Source organism: Cebus imitator, unplaced genomic scaffold (assembly GCF_001604975.1).
Source record: "Cebus imitator isolate Cc_AM_T3 unplaced genomic scaffold, Cebus_imitator-1.0 Scaffold2, whole genome shotgun sequence".
Lineage (NCBI taxonomy): Eukaryota > Metazoa > Chordata > Mammalia > Primates > Cebidae > Cebus > Cebus imitator.
In genome coordinates, this window is record NW_016107317.1 from 13,843,566 (window position 1) to 13,862,568 (window position 19,003).

Consider the following 19,003-nt stretch of genomic DNA (forward strand, 5'->3'; position numbering starts at 1 on the left):
GCTTTTAGACATAGGTACTTTGAATTTGGATGAATACAAGCACAACTAAATCATTGAATGTGATTAATCATGACTATAGTAATAATCTGAACTGATAAAGAAGCCCCAGCCTAGGAAGAAAAAGCCCTGGGTTACAGTTCAAGCCCCAAAATCCTGGAGCTTTGGATAAGTCACTTCATCTTGTAAGTCCTGTACTTTCTATATCCATAAAAAGTGTTGGAGGAAGGTTTTAAATAGCTTTCTAAGGTCCCCTGCTTAGGATGCATCCCACTGTGTCTGCATAAGCATCAGGAGGAAGAAGCTATCAGTGTTTCACAATTCATCATATGAACTGCCAGTTAAGAGGCATAAATGTGATTCTTTCGATCTGTATTTCTTTTCATTTCTACTCTATTAGAGTTTATCAGTCATGAGATGAATAAATTCTATCAATATATGTTAAACAGAGAAAACAGTTATCCAATTATTTAAAAATGTAATATATCCTCTGGCAGCCAACTTTCCTAAGAATTGTAAAAACAATTTTATTGAGACATAAGTCACATGCTATACAATTCACTCATTTAAAGTTTACAATTCAATAGTTTTCAGTATATTCAGAGTTATGCAAATATCATCACAAGGAATTACAGACATTTTATTACCCTCCCACCAAAAATTCTGGTACTGTTATCAATCAATCCCTCAACTCCACCTCCCGACTCCCAGACTTAGTCAACTCAGATCTACTTTCTGTTTCTATAGAGTTGCCAATTCTGGATATTTCATATAAGCAGAACCATTAAATATATGGTCCTTTGAGAATGGCTTCTTTCACTGAGCATATTTTCACCAATCTTGTAACTTTATTCCTCTTTACTGGAAAACAATATTCCATTATGTAGATAACCACATTTATCCACTCATCGATTGAAGGAATTATCAATTGTCTATTAGAAATAATGCTTCTATGAACTTTCATATACAATATTTTCTATGGATGTGTTTTCATCTCTCTTGAGTATATGCTGACAGAGACTTTCTCCTTGGCCAAACTTCTCAGGCTTTTCTGGCCTTCTTGGCCTGCCACTCTGCCCTTGGCTGCCAGTTCTTTTAGCAAAGAATATATCTAAGTCAGTTTAGCAAGAAGCTTTCCTGCCCTCATAACCAATCAAGTTCCTCATTCTTCACCCTTAATATTCACGTTTTTGCCCAATTTTTTGCAATCTTGTTCGGCTACTTTGCAGGAATCCCCTTCCTGATGTCTCTCATCAAATTCCTCTTCGTAATTTTCTGTCTGCTGACCCTTTTGCTCTGCTCTTCTGGTGGCCTTCACTGTAGTTAGAGTTTAGCTTAATTCTGTACTAAAGTCTTTATCCCCATTTGTATCAGTTTATTCTCACACTGCTAATAAAGGCATACCAAGTAATTTATAAACAGGTTTAATTGGCTCACAGTTCCACATGGCTGTGGAAGCCTCACAATCATGGCTGAAGGCAAATGAGGAGCAAAGTTACCTCTTACATGGTGGCAGGCAAGAGAGCTTGTCTAGGGGGATTCTCCTTTACAAAACCATCAAATCTCGTGAGATTTATTCACTATCACAAGAATAGCATGAGAAAGACCCTTGTCCATAATTCAATTACCTTCCATTGGGTCCCTCTCACAACATGTGGGAATTATGGGAGCTACAATTAAAGATAAGATTTGGATGGGGACACAGTCAAACCATATCTCTGCTGTAATAGGTCAAATAAAATCTGTCTTGCCACTTTTAACAAATGTTCAGTACATTTTTTTCCAGTACCTAGCAGTGGAATTGTTGGGTCATATGTTAATTCTATTTAAACTCTGAGGAAGTTTTAGACTGTTTTCCAAAGTGGCTGCACCATTTTACCTTTCCACCAGCAATGTATGAGAGTCTCAGTTTCTTAACACTCTTGCCAACATTTATTATCAACTTTCTTTTTGATTCTAACTATCATTGTGGGTATCAGAGGTGTCTCATGGTGGTTTGCCTAATGGCTAACAATGTTTAGTATCAGCTCTATACCTACATAGTGCATATTGGTCAATAATCTTTGGAAAAATATCTTCTTAGATTCTTTGCCCATATTTATATTTAGTTATTTGTACTTTTATTATTGAGTTGTAAGAGTTCTTTATATAGTCTGTTTGAAAACTCCTATCAGACATATAAGGAAAATGTTGGCCATGTAGAATGAGTTGAAAAGTGTTCCTTCTTTTCTTACTTTATTTGGGCAGCTATAAAAAAATAGCATAGACTAGGTGGCTTATAAGCAATAGAAATTTATTTCTGAGAGTTCAGGAGGCTAGGAATTTCAATGGCATATTTGGTGCCTGTTGAGGGCCTACTTACTGATTCTCATATGCAGCTGCCTTCTCATTTAACTTTCACATAGTGGAAGGGATGAGGGAGTTCTCTGGCACTTCTTTTATGAGGGCACTAATTCCATTCATGAGAGCTTTACCTTCATCACCTAATCACCTTGCAATGGCCCTACCACCTAAGACTATCACATCAGGTATTAGGATTTAACAAAGGAATTTTGTTGGTATTTAACATGTGAATTTTAGCCTACAGCACTCCATTACTATATTTTGGAAATATCTGTGAAGAACTGATATTACCTCTTTAGTGGAATTTACCAGTAAAGCCATCTGGGCCAGAGCTTTTATTTGTGGGAAGTTTAAAAATTACGAATTCAACCTCTTTACTTGTTATAGATCTATTTAGAGTTTTCTTTCTTCTCAAGTCAGTTTTAGTAGTTTATGCCTTTCTAGGAATTTGGTCATTTTAGCTAAATTACCTAACTTAGCAGTTACAGTTGTTTATAGTATTCCCTTTTAATCATTTTTATTTCAGTAAGATCAGTAGTGATCTCCTTTCTTTCATTCCAGATTTTAGTGTAATAATTTGATTCCTCTCTGTTAGTTTCTTGGTCAGTCTGTCAATTTTGTTGATCTTTGCAAAAACCAACATTTGGTTTCATTGACTGTATCTATACTCTACTATCTATTTAAACTAATTTGTGTTCTCATCTTTATTATTTGCCTCCTTTCTATTGACTTTAGGTTTAGTTTGCTCTTCTCTTCCAGTGTGTCTAAAAATAGAAGTTTAGGTTATTAATTTAAAATCCTTCTTTTGAAAGAGACATTTACAACTATAAATTTTCCTTTAAGCACTGCTTTAGCTGCATTCCCTAAGTTTGGGTATATTTTCATTTTTATGCATCTTAAAGCATTTTCTAATTTCCCCTATTACTTTCTTTTTGACCCACTGGTTATTATTTAGAAATACCTTGTTTAATTTCAATGTAATTTTAAATTTCCCAAATTTCCTTCTATTATAGATTTCTTATTTATCTGATTGTTATTGGAGACACTGTATGATTTGAACCTTTCAAATTGATCGGTCTTGTTTTACATACTGGTATATGATCTGCCCTAGGGAAATTTCCATGTGTTCTTGAGAAGAATGTGCATTCCGCTATTGTTGAAAGAAATGTTCCAGAGATTTCTAGGTTTACATCATTTATACTATTTGTTAGAGACAGAATGCTTGTTCCCAGGTACAAGGAAAAATCAGCATTCAGACAAAAAGTTTTCTCAGTAAGGCAATTTTACTTTCTGCAGAAAGAGCACTGTTTGTTAGCCATCTTGCCAGAGAGTACAATGAACAAAGGAAAGGCAGGCATATTTATTCCTTACGCATTCGGTCTTTACTGCTGTGTCTCATCTCCACTGGTTGGAGCCAGATCTCACAATCTAAACTAAAACCCGACTGGCTTAAAACTTTCCTGAATAGGTAAAACAATGGAGAAACAAGGAAAAGAGGAAGTCCAAATAAGGAAGGGGCATAGGCTGTGACCTGGGACATGCCTGTGAGCATATCCAGCCCAAATATCTTGGTTAAAGTACAAGGACATAGAATGTACTTATTCACTTATGTGTGACAGCTACATAGGACGGGGGTTAACAAAGAGTTATTAGCAAAAAGCAAGAAGGCTTTGAAGAAAGCTAGTCTTTGAAAGAAACTATTATTTCTAACATTTATTATCATTATTCTTCAACAAAAAGGGAAACTTTGAAGAGGAACTTTTACTTTCTGCACTATTTAAGTCTTCTATGTCCTTGTTGATTTTCTGCCCAATTGTTCTATCCAGCATTGAAAGTGGAATATTGACCTATTTTTGCTCAATATTCTACCTAGGTCTTCAATTACATCAGATTTTTAAATAAATTTTGGGATACTGTTGCTATATGTATATATGCTAGAAATTATTATATATACACCTGATGGATTGACAATTTTATTATAAAATGTTCTTTTACCTCTACTAACTTTTCTATATAAGTCTGATTGAAAATTTTATTGTAAAATGTTCTTTTATCTCTAGTAACATTTTTTATATGTCTGTTTGTCCAATAACAGTATAGTCACTCCAGCTGTCATATGGTTTCTACTTGTATGGTATATCTTTTTCCAATTTTTTACTTTCAATCTGTTTGTATTTTTGAATCCAAAATGTGACTTTTTCATTTTCATTTTTTTTTTTTAATTTTTTGAGACAGGGTCTCACTCTATCAACCAGGCTGGAGTGCAGTGGTGCGAGCTCAACTCACTACAGCCTCCACCTCCTGGATTCAAGTGATTCTCCTGCCTTAGCCTCCTAAGTTTCTGGTTCTACAGGCATGTCCCACCACACCTGGCTAATTCTTTTTGTGTTTTTACTCAAGACAGGGTTTGACCATGTTGGCCATGCTGGTCTCGAACTCCTGGTCTCGAGTGATCCACCCACCTCAGCCTCCCAAAGTGCTGGGATTACAGGCATGAGCCACCTCATCTGGCCTAAAATGTGACTTTTGTAGACAACATATAATTGGATTTTTTATTTGTTAGTTTTAACCCAGTCTCATAATATTTGGCTTTTACACTTGAGGTTAATATTGGTATGTTTAAATTTATATTTGCTATTTTATCTATGTTTCATATCTTTTTTATTCTTCTGGTCTTCCTTTGCTTTTTTTCATTAATTTTATTAATATTTTTGCTATATCTTTTAATCATTTTATTATTTCACTATGTTTTTAGTATATGTGCTAGCAAAACAAACACTATCTTTTTTTAAAGTAATTTTCTTAGTGGTTGTTGTAGGCTTTACAATATACAAATTTACTTGTCAGAATATATTTCAGATTTATATTAAATTTTAGTGAGATAAAAAATGTATTCATATATAGCCCTATTGTTTCCTCCCTCTTTTCATGCTATTGTTACTAAACATGCTATGGCTATGTTATAAACCCAGTAATATATTGTTATAAGTATTACTTTATATAGTTTTATGTCATGGAAGAAGCTGAGAGAAGAAAGGAGAGCAAGTATATTTTATTTTAATTTCTGTAAATTGTTTTTAGTATACTTTTTGTTGGGTTACTTTCTTAGTTATTGCTCTTGGACTTACAATACAGATTTTAACTTATCAGAATATACCTCAGATTTATACTACTTAATTCCAGTGAGATATAACAATGTTAATGTTTTAAACCTATTTTATTTTGTTTTTGAGGCAGGGTCTGATTCCATTGCCACGGCTGGAGTGCAGTGGCAGGATCATGGCTCACTGAATCCTTGACCACCTGGGCTCGAACAGTCCTTCCACCTGAGCCTCCCAAGTAGCTTTAATCATGCCCAGCTAAATTTTATTTTTGTATTTTGTAAAATAGAGACAAGGTTTCAGCATGTTGCCTAGGCTGGTCTTGAACTTCTGGGCTCAAGTGATCCTTGACCTCCTAAAGTGTGAGGATTACATATGTGGCCTACCATGCCTGGCCAAAAAAAATACTTTAAATAAATAAATGTTTCTCCTTTGTGCTACTGTTGTTATATATTTCAGGTTTATAAAATGTATTGCAATAATTATTACTTCATATAATTTTATGTCCTCTAAAGAAGCTAAAGAAGAAAAGGGAGCAACTATATGTTTATAGAGTTTGTTATATTAAACTTCTCATTTCCATTTCTGATTTTCTTCATTTTTCCCTGTGGATTTGAGTTACTCTCTGTTGTCATTTCTTATTCAAATACAACTTTGCTCCCACCAACCTACTTTGTGTTTTAATTGAAAATGTGTTATATATCTGTATATTGCAGATTCAACAAAATAATTACATACATATTGTTTTATACAACTTATTTTTAAATCTGTTCAGGGAATAAGGGAGAAAAAAGTCTAATTATAGTGTCTCTACAGTTACCTACATAATTACTTTCATGTGGATTAAAAGTATAATAACCAAAATAAAAACTTACTAGAGAGGTTCAATTCAAGCTTGAATTGACAGAATAACAGACATCAGACAGAATTACTCTCTGATGTCAGTTGCCTTCAGCCTGAAGAACTTTCTTTTGCATGCCTTGTAAAGTAGGTTCAGATAACCAAAAATCACTTCAGTTTTTTTTTTTTTTTTTGTATAAGGAAATGTCTTTCACTTCATTTTTGAAAGGATGTTTCTTAAGATAGAATTTTTGGTTTATAATACTTTTCTTTTAGCCCTTTGAATATGGCATCTCGCTGCCTTCTGGCATCCATTGGTTCTGATGATGAATCAGCTATTGCTATTGCTATTATTGCTAATGTGGTGTGTCATTTTTCTCTTGTTGTCCTTAGGATTTTTCTCTGTCTTTCAACTTTTTAACTATGTTATATTAATGTGGATCTCTTTGTAGTCATCATCTTTTCGAGTTCAGTTCTTCAATTACACTTGAAGGTATTCTGCATTTCTCTGAGGCTGTTTATGTTTTTTCACTCTTCTATCTTTTCTTCAGATTGCATATACGCTATTAATCTGTCTTCAAGTTCATTGATTCTTTATTCTGTCAACTGGAAGCTTGTATTTAACCTCCCTCGTAAGTTTTTATTTTGGTTATTATACTTTTAAACCCCTAAATTTCCATTAACTCTTTTTAAAAAGTAATTTATCTATTTACTGATAGTCTCTGTAATGAGACGTTGTAATCATATCTTCCTTTAATTCTTTAAGCATGATTTGCTTAAATTCCTTGAACATATTTGTAATAGCTGCTTTGGAATCTTAGTTAAGTCCAACATTGGGCCCTTTCAAATATAGTATCTGTTGCCTGTTTTTCTTCCTATGTATCAGTCATGCTTCCCTGTTTCTCTGTATGCCTCACCATTATTCACTGAAAACTCAGCATAAAAACTCGACACTGATCTTCTTCCCACCGACTTTGAACTTACTGTAATTGTTTGCTGGTTCCGTTGCTTAGTGAGTTTGCTGGACTATTTTAGCAAATTCTGTTTTCACTTCAGTGTTCAGCCTCTGATTTTGTTCCTCAAATGGCACAGTACTGGGCATGTGCACAGCCACGCTACATCCTACACGCTGAAGGATGACAGTGTTTTTAGCTGAAATCTCTTTGACTTTCTATTTCCTTGTCCATGCTAAGCTTCTAAGTGTTATAATTTTCTAGCTATCGAACTTTAATAATTGCTCACTGATTGTTCTTTTTTGATAATGTCCAGAGGCATGAATTACTTCACAGTCTGAACCAAGGGTTATTATGTCTTTTGCAAAGATGGTTTCTGAGGGCAATCTTTGCAGCTTGGTCAGACCCCAGGAGGACTCTTCTAGGCTGTCTCTTTCCCTGATTCTCTGTTAAACTTCTAGCTAACCTACCATTTCACTTGTTCTCATGGAGCTACCTGCCTTTCCTTAGTTTCTCACCACCAAAATCCTTTTTTAAAAAAATTCCTTAAGTTTGAACTTTCCTAAACTCTATTCCAAATAATCCCAGTCACCATGGTGTGAGCTGTGGATCTCTCTGTGCTTACAGTCTGCTTCTCTTCCTGTGAAGGACCTACATAATGGCCTGCTTGTCTCAGAGTAGCATCCCTGATCTCTAAGTAGGGTACTGGGTACTTCCATACCTTTCCCAGTGTGGAACCTCTGCCCTGTGAGCAAACTCATAGAAGTCTCATGTTATAAATGAGAGTTGGTTAGTGAACAGGGTCCCAGACCTCAGTAGTTGCCTGGATAGGTTTCTACAATACAGAACAGAAGATGATGAGACATGCTGGAAGCCCCTTCCGCATTGCGAGAAAATGTAACCCTAGACTAGGAGCAGGAGGAACAGAGAGTCACACGTTGGTTGCACAAGCCTAGAGCAGAACTTCCATCACATCGCCCTGGGGATGGGGTGGGAGTGAATGGGTGATAGCCAAAATGGCACAGAATCTTACTCCTCTAACTAGGATTTAACAGCTTTTCCTAAATCAGTGTTTCCCCATTTACTGTATCTCCTTAGGACAATTTCCAGAGACTTTAAATGGTTGGTTTTTAAATGATTTTCACCAGTTACAGTTGTTTCACTGGCGAGAGCATCATTCTGTCACTCCAGAAATACTTCTCTCCCACCTTGTTTTATTAAGGAAATCACAGAAAATTTTAGTATCATATTCCCATGAAATAGAATCAGAAAGTAGAAGGTCAATCAATATGAAAGGAGGGGGAAAGGCTTTAAAAATAAGCCACTATTTGAATTACTATGAATATGTATTTTTTCAAACTAACATGCAAAGTATTGATTTAATTAAAAGTTCAAAGTTAGAGAGACTTCATTTTTTGGCAAAATGGCGATTAGATACTCTGACATCTTTAAGTATAAAACACCCAAGATGCTGGATGAAGTATAAAAATTGTGTTTTTAAAAAACACCAATAACTTGCCAAGGAAGTAAGATACATAGAGTGGCAATTCTTTTCTTCATAAATGTTTCCATACAATGATTTCTCATCTCAATCAGAGTTTCCTCTTCTCATTAAGCAGAAGTATAGAGATTGGCTGTCCTTAGCCAATGCAGCAGCTCCATGTGCATCCCTAGATTCTTTTATGTTCTATTACGCCTTTCATACTGCAGGTCTATCCCCCTCGAACTGACACCCCATGGATTCAAAATCACTGTTCTATCTCTAACTTCATGTTTGCCCTCCAGGATAGTCTTAAGAAAGCAGCAAAAGAAGAGCCAAGACCTACATGAGAGATGAAAAGCTTTTTGTAAATCTCCAACAGATTCTGATTATATCTTCTTGGCAAGAACTGAGTCACACAGCCAACTCTAGTTACCAAAAGAGGCTGGGAAATATATTTTTTGAGGTTGGATACCTGATTACCAGGGGGAAGAAAGTCAAGCTTCTAAGAAAAGAATGAAAAATGGGTATTGAATAGGCAACTAGTAGTGTCTGCCACAGCAAGAGTATGGAATAAAGGAGATGCTTACACATTGATATTCAGAGTATAATTTGGCACAATGGCTTTGAAGAATAATTTAGCTATTGCTACTAAACTTAGAGAAAAAAAATGAATGAACTAGGGCTATTGATATCAACATGAACAAATTGCAAAGCAGATCCCATCTTTGGAAAAACCAAAGACTTGTTCAGGAGCACAACTTTCCTAATTATAAGGAAGCAGCCTGGTGTAGTGGCAAGAACATCAATTTAGGAGCCAGCAGACTAAGCCTCAAATCTCTGCTTTGAAACCTGAGTATTCTATATCCTTGAGCCAGTTGTTTTACCTCTCTACCTGCTTCTCCATCGATAAAATCAGAGAAAACATCCCTATGCTCTAGGATTGTTGTGCAGATTACAGATACTCTGTTTTAATGTGGTTAATCTTGGGTCTGATCCTTATTAGGTGCATAGTGAATGGATGCTCTGATGCATAAATTAAGGTCTTAGTTTCCGTGCTCTGAATGATTTCATACACAAACTGTGGTATCAGTTGAAACTGCTACTGAAACCCTAAGACTGTTTGAACTAGCTTTTTGCAATTCCCATTGTCATAAAGTTCTAAGCTTTCCTTTCCAATGACACACCCCGGACAAAATAAAACAGAAAATGGAAACTGTGTAGTTTGTTAAATAAATTTAAACTCAAGAAGCCATGATAAGATCTTAAGGCATTCTAACAACACTAAACAGTGTATCATTTTACAAGATAGGGAAAATACTGTAAGTATTTGAATGTATAATGCAATTCTTACCTTATATTACGTATATAGTCCATGATCTTAAATTTATAGGATTTTTTGTAAATCTAAGACTCGTACCACTTACAAGAAAAAGTGCTTTTATATGTATCATAAGCAATGTTATTATGTTGCATAGCTCTTTTAGAGATGCTAAAAGCAAAGTAATGATGAGTGGTCAGTGTTTACAAAAAAAATTCTAAAGAGATGCCAATATAAACACACATGTTGGACAAAGGCCACTTGGTACAAGAGTTAATGCTAAGAGCTTATGTTATAAGATAAAATACCGGATTTCAAACAGTATCCCTCACTCCTTCCTTAATATATAGGCAGCATATTTCTTCATGGTTACTTTGGGGCCATACTTTTGATTGAAATGTTTCATCTTTTGTGCAAAAAAAAAAAAAAATGGGGGGGACATTAATAAATGCTATTTGATAATAGATTATTTAGAGTTGATTTGAGCTTTTCTAGATTAAAAAAAAAAAACAAAAAATCCAATATAGAAACATGAAGAAAGTGGTGAGTACTTTTTAGTCTTAAAGGAGAGACTGAAGGAAGTAATTTACAGGTCAGGTGTCTGATTGGCAGGACTAGGCCCACCATGTTCCAGAGAAGACCATAACCTGAATCAAGTACATAAATGTTCACAGTGCAAAATGGCTGCTTCTTAAAAGATCCTTCCTTTCACCTGTATAAAGGTGTCACAATTTCATATGGTTACTTTAGGAAGAATAAGTGATTTTAATATATGATTATCAGTTACAAATAGTGTAGTTAAACTGTTTTACAAATGAACTTCCCCTGAACTTGAGAAAATGAGATAACTGTCCAAGCTGCATCAGATGATGTTGACGGGGAGAGAAAGATCCAGCGTCTCAGAAGGTTGTCAAGAGTGGAGACATTCTGGAGGAAGGGAGAATGAAGGAAGAAAGAAACCAGGAGGGAGCTGGCAACAGAACTGAATTACTTTCTATTCATGTCTGAACTTTCGAAGGAAGAAGACAGATAGAAGAAGGAATACTAATGCTTTGAGAAGGTAGGAGCCAGTCAGACGGTGTGCTCTCTTGGACGTGAACCTAGGGGCTCAAACCTGAATAGGGGAAAAAAGAAAAAATGGATACTCTTGAAAAAAGTAAAAGATACAAATAGCCTCCATCCTATTAGTCTTGTGGAAAGTGTGGGTCTCCTTTTGAGGCTCTGAAACTTGGGTCTGTGTTTCTCTGCAAAGGAATGTCAAGAATGCCCAAGTAAAAAAAGAAGACAAAGAGAAAAGAATTACATCTGGAAAGGTAGGAAAACTTAAGGGTAGGCCAATAAAAGTAAATCATTCTTTAGCTAGCATACTGGGAAAATCATTAAAGAACATTCTTAACTGGCAGGTTACAAAATAAATTTTTATTTTTATTTACAACCCTTTACTCAAACACTTTAGTGGAAGAAAGGTTCAAAATTGGATCTACAATCAGCCACATGTAAAGAGGTTAGTTTTTATCTTTTTCAGCAAAAATAAGACTTAGAAATGATAAATAACCCAAAGTGTAACTATGATTGCCCTCCATGCTTTTTCTCCAAATATAAATCTCATTTGGCTACCATTATTTTTCTGTCTTGATGAGATACCTTCCATTTATTTTTTGATTCATTTCTGTTTGGAATAGGCATCGGATGTATCGCTACAATCATTCAAGCCCAGTAGCAAACCATACACTATAAGCTCCCACATTGCAGTCCCAAGTAGGGAAGAAATTCTGACAACCTGAATGCTGCTATTCAGAAGTTCTCCCTGGAAGGAAAAAATGCCATGGGCATGTCTAACCACAAAGGGAGCAGGAGTCTTCCAAAAGCTACAGAAGGAGAGACAATGTTCCCTCTCTCAACTCAACTCAAAGACACTTCCAAAAGGTATTGCTAAGGATTTTTGGAATGATTTACTGAGATTTTCCCCCCAGAAACCCCAAATCAGAAGGTCTTGATCTATTAAAGCAATGTAAAACATGGTGTCAGTAAAATTTCTGTTGAATTATTTCCTAAAACTAGCTAGTAATCAAAATTCAAATACTAGCAAATGGAGTTGGGGAAATAGTCTACCTGTAAACCTTTTGCACTAACTTAATTAGAGGTTCTTTCCTGTTTATTTGTATACCTACCTCTGGAAGTGCTATTTGGAATACTAGGGGTTTGAGGCCCACAGATGAAGTTCAAACTCTGCCTCTCTGTATATACACTGCCAAGTTTTAGCACAGTGTTTAGCATGATCACTCAATCAAGTGCAGGTGGTTAACCTTTAGTAATCAATTTGTGCTGCCTAAGTATTTTTTGTTCTGTAAGACATGAAACAATGGATAAAGTTATGTTTGATGTTATTTTATATGTTCAAATTTTTCAGCCAATTTTACATGATTAATTGACCTATGATATCTAACAAAGAAAATTGTCTCTTTGTTTAAAACAACAACAAAATAAAAAGAGCTAGAGGCTGAAAATAAAACCAGGAAATCCTCATTAAGCAGTTATTCAGTGGTAGGTTTGTGATGTTTGGGTGCTAGAAAGATAATTAAGAAAGGTTGCTCTTTCCATAATCTGAGGAAATATATTTAGATTAGTATCTTTGTTTTCTGTTGCTTATAGTAGAATATCTGAAACTGGGCAATTTATAAAGAAAAGGAATTTTTTTCTTGCAGTTATGGAGACTGGATATTTTATGATCCATGGGGCACATTTCGTGAGCAAGCCTTCCTGCTGGTGGGGACTCTGTGGTGTCCTTATGTAGTAGCTGGCATCACATGGTGATGGGGCAGCACAAACTTATGTGCTATCTCAGACCTCTCTTCTTATAAAGCCACCATTTCCCCTCCCATGATAATGCATTAACCCATTAATCCATAAATGAATTGATCTATTTAGAAGCACAGAGCTCTCATAATCCAATCATCTCTTAAAGGCCTCCCCACTCAATACCACAACATTGGGGATTAAGCATCAACATGAGTTCTGGAGAAGACATTCAAAACTATAGCAATTAGAAATCGTATGGGACTTGATGGCACCTGTGGTCTTCCATGATCAGGTACCTGCTTCCCTCTTCATTTCCCTCAATGTTCTTGCCTCACGCTTTACTCCAGCACACCAAAAGCCTGTTCTCCGGCACCATTGTTCTACTTTTATGGATTCCTTTGCTCAAGCTATCATCTAGGTCAGGCTACCTCCTAGTTATTCTTGAAGATTTAACCCAAGCATCATGACCTCCTCAATTCATCTTCCCTTCCCCTCCTCTTCCATTCCATGCCTCCCACCCCCACTAAAATAGGTTAGGTGTCACTCCTTTGGGTTTGCATAATTCTTATGCATATTCCTATAACTGTGATTATGACAACCATAAGCTCTTTGGACTGTAACTTACTCATCTTTGAACTTTTTCTTCCTAGCACAGAGCCTGGCACCTAAAACAAACTCAAAACTTATTAGTGAGATGAATAAATAGACTAATGACTTCATGTTAGAAAACAATTCAATAGTAGTTGTAGAAACAAAGACAAGATCTCTGATTTGGGATTAAAATCTCCACTCACCAGATCAACCAGCATTGTCATTCCTTGGAGAATTCTGGACAATTCTAATATATTATCTTGTTTTTTGAATGGGAGGATTTAGGAATAAAATATATAACTCTTCCAAGGAGGGGAAGGTCACAGAAAAAGAGGCTATCTCAAGTCTGGGGATATATATGACCAGAGATTTGACAGGGCTGTTTATCAATTTATAAGATTTTATTGATTTTATGATAGAAAAAATTTGGAGTTGGTCTTACATTGTCATTTGCATTAGAGAGGTTTAGAGTTTTTGTTTGATCTCCATTCAAGCTTTTTAGAAGTTTAGAAATTGCACGCTGAAGCAACTCAAATATATGCAGACTTTGACAGTGAGTTAATTACCAGAACGATGCAAAATTGAATTTTCAGAAAACAATTCTGGCATTTTTGAATAGTTGTATGTTATGAATGTACTTATACATAAGCATATGCAAGTTATCTGTCAACTGGCTGGCGCAATTTAAGGACATGTCCACTTAAGGGAAAATATTATATTTCAAAGAGTCTTATGAAGCATAGAGAAAAGACAAGTACTTTGCCCTTTACCCTTGAAATGTATGCAGAACCTCAAACTAGAGCTGAACTCATAATAACTAAATTCCCAGGCACCATACTTGTTAAAATAGATACAGACACTAATCCAAACATGCAGGGTGGTCTCTTCTTAAATATTCACATTCCGTACACTGTCACAGACATACCTCAAATCAGAGCAAGCCTTAACACGGAAACACAGGAGACAACCATCTCTGCAGTGTGATTTCAAACATGTTCAGGTGGCCTGGCCTCCAAAATACCACATCTTTGCACCAGCTGAAGTTTCTAAATTTAAGATTCATTTTGTTTTAACATTTTGAACACTGTTAAAATGGAAATTTTCTGACAAACATACATAGATAATGAAAGAGAGGAAGAGAGAGCTTTAAAATTTTTCCCTTTGCATAAATAAATTTATCAGGTACTTTTCTAAAATTGATTATGATAAGAGGGAGAAAGATGAGAGCATGAGTTCCTAGGTACCAAAACAAAACAAAAAAAAGGTAGTCCCTCTATTAAGTAGACAACAGATGAAAGTTGAGAAGGAAAGCATCAAAAGCAAACTTCCTACATTGATATTTTCCTAGTATGGGGCTTGGGCCCTATAATTTGTAAGAAAAAACATCAAAAGCAGGGGTGGAGTTGGAGGGGGAGATATTTTTCTTACTCTTCACTCTGTCTCTTCAATGAGTCACATTTATTCCATCTGAAAGTTTACTTGTTTTCAAATTGTCAATATGGTAAAAAGAAAGAGCCAGAAATCATTTGGTTGCAAGAAACTGACGCTCCCATAAACTATACAAACTGGCAATTTTATTGAAAAGATATTAGGGAATCTCAAGGAAATAAAGTGCTAGCAATATACTGGGGTTTCAGTTGATCCAAAGTTATGAGGCAGCCACTTTGCCTCTGCTTCTGCAGCCACATCACATCTCTGCTCATCTCTGCGTGGCTGCCTTGTTTCTAACCTGTCTTCTTGGAAAGGCTCATTAGCTTTGGCTTTTCCATCATGTGGCTATCATTGTCCTGAATCTCAGCTCTAAGTTCAGTTCTAGGTAACAGTCCAGTTCAGTATCCACAACAAACTAACTTAATATTCTAACTCCCAATTCCTAAGAGCCCAACTTGAAAGAGATTTCCAAGCCAGATCCTAAAACTGCCCAGCAAAGGGGAGTTCCTTGGTAGGTATCTGCATACCAATATTAAATTTTTCAGCAGATATTTAGTGGGAAATAAGTTATCTTAAAGTAATGTTTCAGAAGGAGACAGTGACTAGGCTTTTCTAGTAAGTTAATAATGCGGAGATAGGTAGATTTTTTTTTAAAAGCTATTGGCAGGGGAGGGTATTATAGGAATATGTAATCCTCCATCCACAGTTTTCCCTATCACTTTGGCAAATGACGAGTTCTGAACCCTCCAAATAAAATACGCATGACCCCTACTAGGAATCATGGAAAAAATGATTCCCAAGATTAGTCCCAAAATGTGTAGACCAAATATTTTCTCAAACAGAAGATATATACCCAGTATAAGTATACAATTTTTTTTATTTGACATATATTAGTAGAATGGTTAAGTGGTGCTTTGCCAGTATGTAAAGAAATAAATAACAGGAAAAAATGAATTATAAAAATCAGACCCTTCTAAACAATGTTTTGAAATAGAACATTTTGGAACACCCAAGGTCAAGATTAAACAGGAGATAGGAGAAACATGCAGGAGCAAAATCTTTTTTGATGTATTGTGGAATTTTCTCAGAGCCTTATCAATATCAATAAAAGGAAAAGTCCTCCTTATATGATTTCTTCTCTTCCCTTTGGCATATTACATAGTTCCCAGCTCCTTGGACCTAAAACTCAGGGTATAATAATGTAGTACTAGGTTAATTTCCATGTGAATGAGGACTTTCACCCAGACTTGCAATCTTAACCATTTCTGATTTTGCATGACAAAATGTTTTAAGATTCAAATCATCAAACTTACAAATACATTTCCACAATCATTTCTCAGTTGTGAACAATTTATGTAGTAATTCTACTAGATACATAAATGGTTCACAACTGAGAAATGATTGTGGAAATGTATTTGTAAGTTTAATGATTTGACTTTATAATTATATGATTAAATTAAATATTACACAGACTGATGATATACGAGTGGGAAAATTTTAAAATGTGTTTTTTTCCTCTGGCGACTAAGTTGAATACTTTGGAAAGGCTAAATAAATGTGAGTTTTTAAAAATTACAGTGTGTTTAGAAATTACTCACATGTCATTTTATTTCATAATCAGTAAATACTGAGTACTTACTGAATATAAAAACAAATAAAGAAATGTATCGCCTCTCAATTTGCATGCCACCCTTTGAGTGAGACAGATTAGTGAACAGGGGACTGAATAGTCTCTTGTAGTCCTTCCAAAGGCACATGTCTCCACAGTACACATATTAGGAGTTAGGACAAGCTTCCAAGAGAAGATTACATCTGAGCAGACAACTGAAGAGCAAGGAGAGTTATCCAGACGTTGGGAAACAGAGAGAAGAAAATTTTGGCCACAGTAAGTAATGGAGGCAGATGCAGGGGAAGAGTGAATGTAACATTCTGGGAGTTGAAACAAAATGACAGAAAGATAAGTGATGTAGTTTTGGGAATGATAATGATACTCATGACTCATATTTTGTGAAGGAGTTCTGTACTTTATCTTGAGACTAATGAAAAGAAAAGTTGTTGAAGGGTTTTCAGAAAAGTTGATTAGAATTAACAATTTTGAGAGATCATGCTGACAGTACAGGGAAAAGATTGGCTTGGAATTAGGTGAGACCAGTTAGAAATCCATTGTAAACAATCCAGTGGAAAACTAATAGTAACCTAAACTAGGATAACATGAATTACCAGAAGTGACTCAAAATAGGCACAAAATCTTAATGGACATAACCAGAAAAATATGACAAAATTGTCAAAGAAATGCATGCCACCAAAACCCCAAAGCTCAAATGGTTTCGTTGGAATGTATTTTGAAAATTTTTTATGATGGTGATGCTATTTCCAAACACTTTTTAATAAAAACATTCTAGCTGGTTTTATCAAATTAGCATAACTTTGGTAATAGCATATCTGGTACAAACAAAAGCCCCCCAAAAAACTCTTAAAATTTATTAATGTATTTACAAAATTTGTTAGAGGCTATAAGCCAATTAAATAAAAACTTATATTAAAGTCACATATCATACCCAACTGAGATTTATTCTTGGAATTAAAGGACAGTTTGATATTAGAAAATCTGTTCACATAATCTGTCACATGCATAAGTAAAAGAAGAAAATCCATATGATCATTTCAAGATAAATGTAGGGCCTATTAATGTAATTTTAAATTTGTTCATAATTTTAAAAGCTCAACTTAGTAAACTAACCATAAAAGTTCATTTTTATATGAACGACAATACAGTATTATATAAAATTATATTCTGAGTTAAATTAAAGGTTATACTCTATATCCTTTGCATTGTACAAAATAATCTCCATCTGTAATCTCATTTTATGTTCTTCATTAATACCCACTCACTCTCTTTATTCATTCTACCCTGACATCTTTACCAGATTTTTCAGTGATGCTGACTCACCTTCATATCTCAACTTAAATGTTACTTTTTCAGAGAAAAATTATTTGGCCCTCTGATTTAAATCAGAGCTTGCAGTTTTTTTCACTTATAGCACCTTTTTCTCCATTCATAAGTCTTGTCACAAGTTACAATTATGAGGCCATATCTTTGTAACCTTTTAAAATCTTTACATCTCCACTAGAATTTATATTAGGTCAGAAATGGTGTCAAATTATTTCACCACAGTAGAGAGAACCAGTACCCTAACACAATAACTACATATGATAGGTGGTTGATAAATATTTTTAGAATAAATACCTGCTAATCAATGGCAAAGAACCAGAAGCATTCACATTAATGTCAGAAACAAGAAAAAGATGATTTCTGTAGCCATTGTTGTTCATCATTATTGAGAAGTCGTAATCACTGAATAAAACAGAGAAAAGAATGGGAAAAGTGCTTTATAAAGGAGAGATGAAATAGTCATTATTTGCAGAGTATTTTTTATCTGAACAACCAAGATAACAAACTGGAAAATGACTAGAATCAATACCAGATTTCAGCATGATGGCCAGGAATTAATACAGAATTTGACATAGATTTATTTATGTTGTCAATAACTAGCTAGAAAACATTATGACAAAAGAAAACTCCTAATAGAAATAAAAATATAAAATGCCTAGGAATAAGTTGACAAGAAATATGAAAGTTTGCAAATGTTAAAAGGCAGAAGGTGGAAAAGGAGAGGACTGCAGTGATTCCCTGGGATATTAAGGTCTGTGATCTCGCTCCTTGCCTGTTAACTGTTCCCTGCGCTTTTTGGGTCAGGATTCCCACAGCATATCTAGAGTCCTTTCAAAATGCTCCACACTTTTTAAACCTCTACTTTCTCTCAGCAGATGAGCTTAACTGCTACTTCGCAGAGGAAATAATACCACTGGATGCGAACTCCCTTAATTCCTATAATGTACAAATAAATGGAATTGTTTCTCTTTTCCTTCCTTCCTATTGCAATGACTTAAATGTGTTTTCTCCTGTCTAAAAGTAATCGGTGGAACTGTGCAATAGCCCTGGAGAACTTCACTGTATTGACTGTCTTCTCCTTTGCTTCCGTGTCCTCCTTTCTTTTTCCTTTCCACTACAAGCTTTATGAAAAAGTAGTCTGCACATACTGTCTCCATTTCCTCCTCTTTTCTACACTTCTGGTTTTTGGGTTTT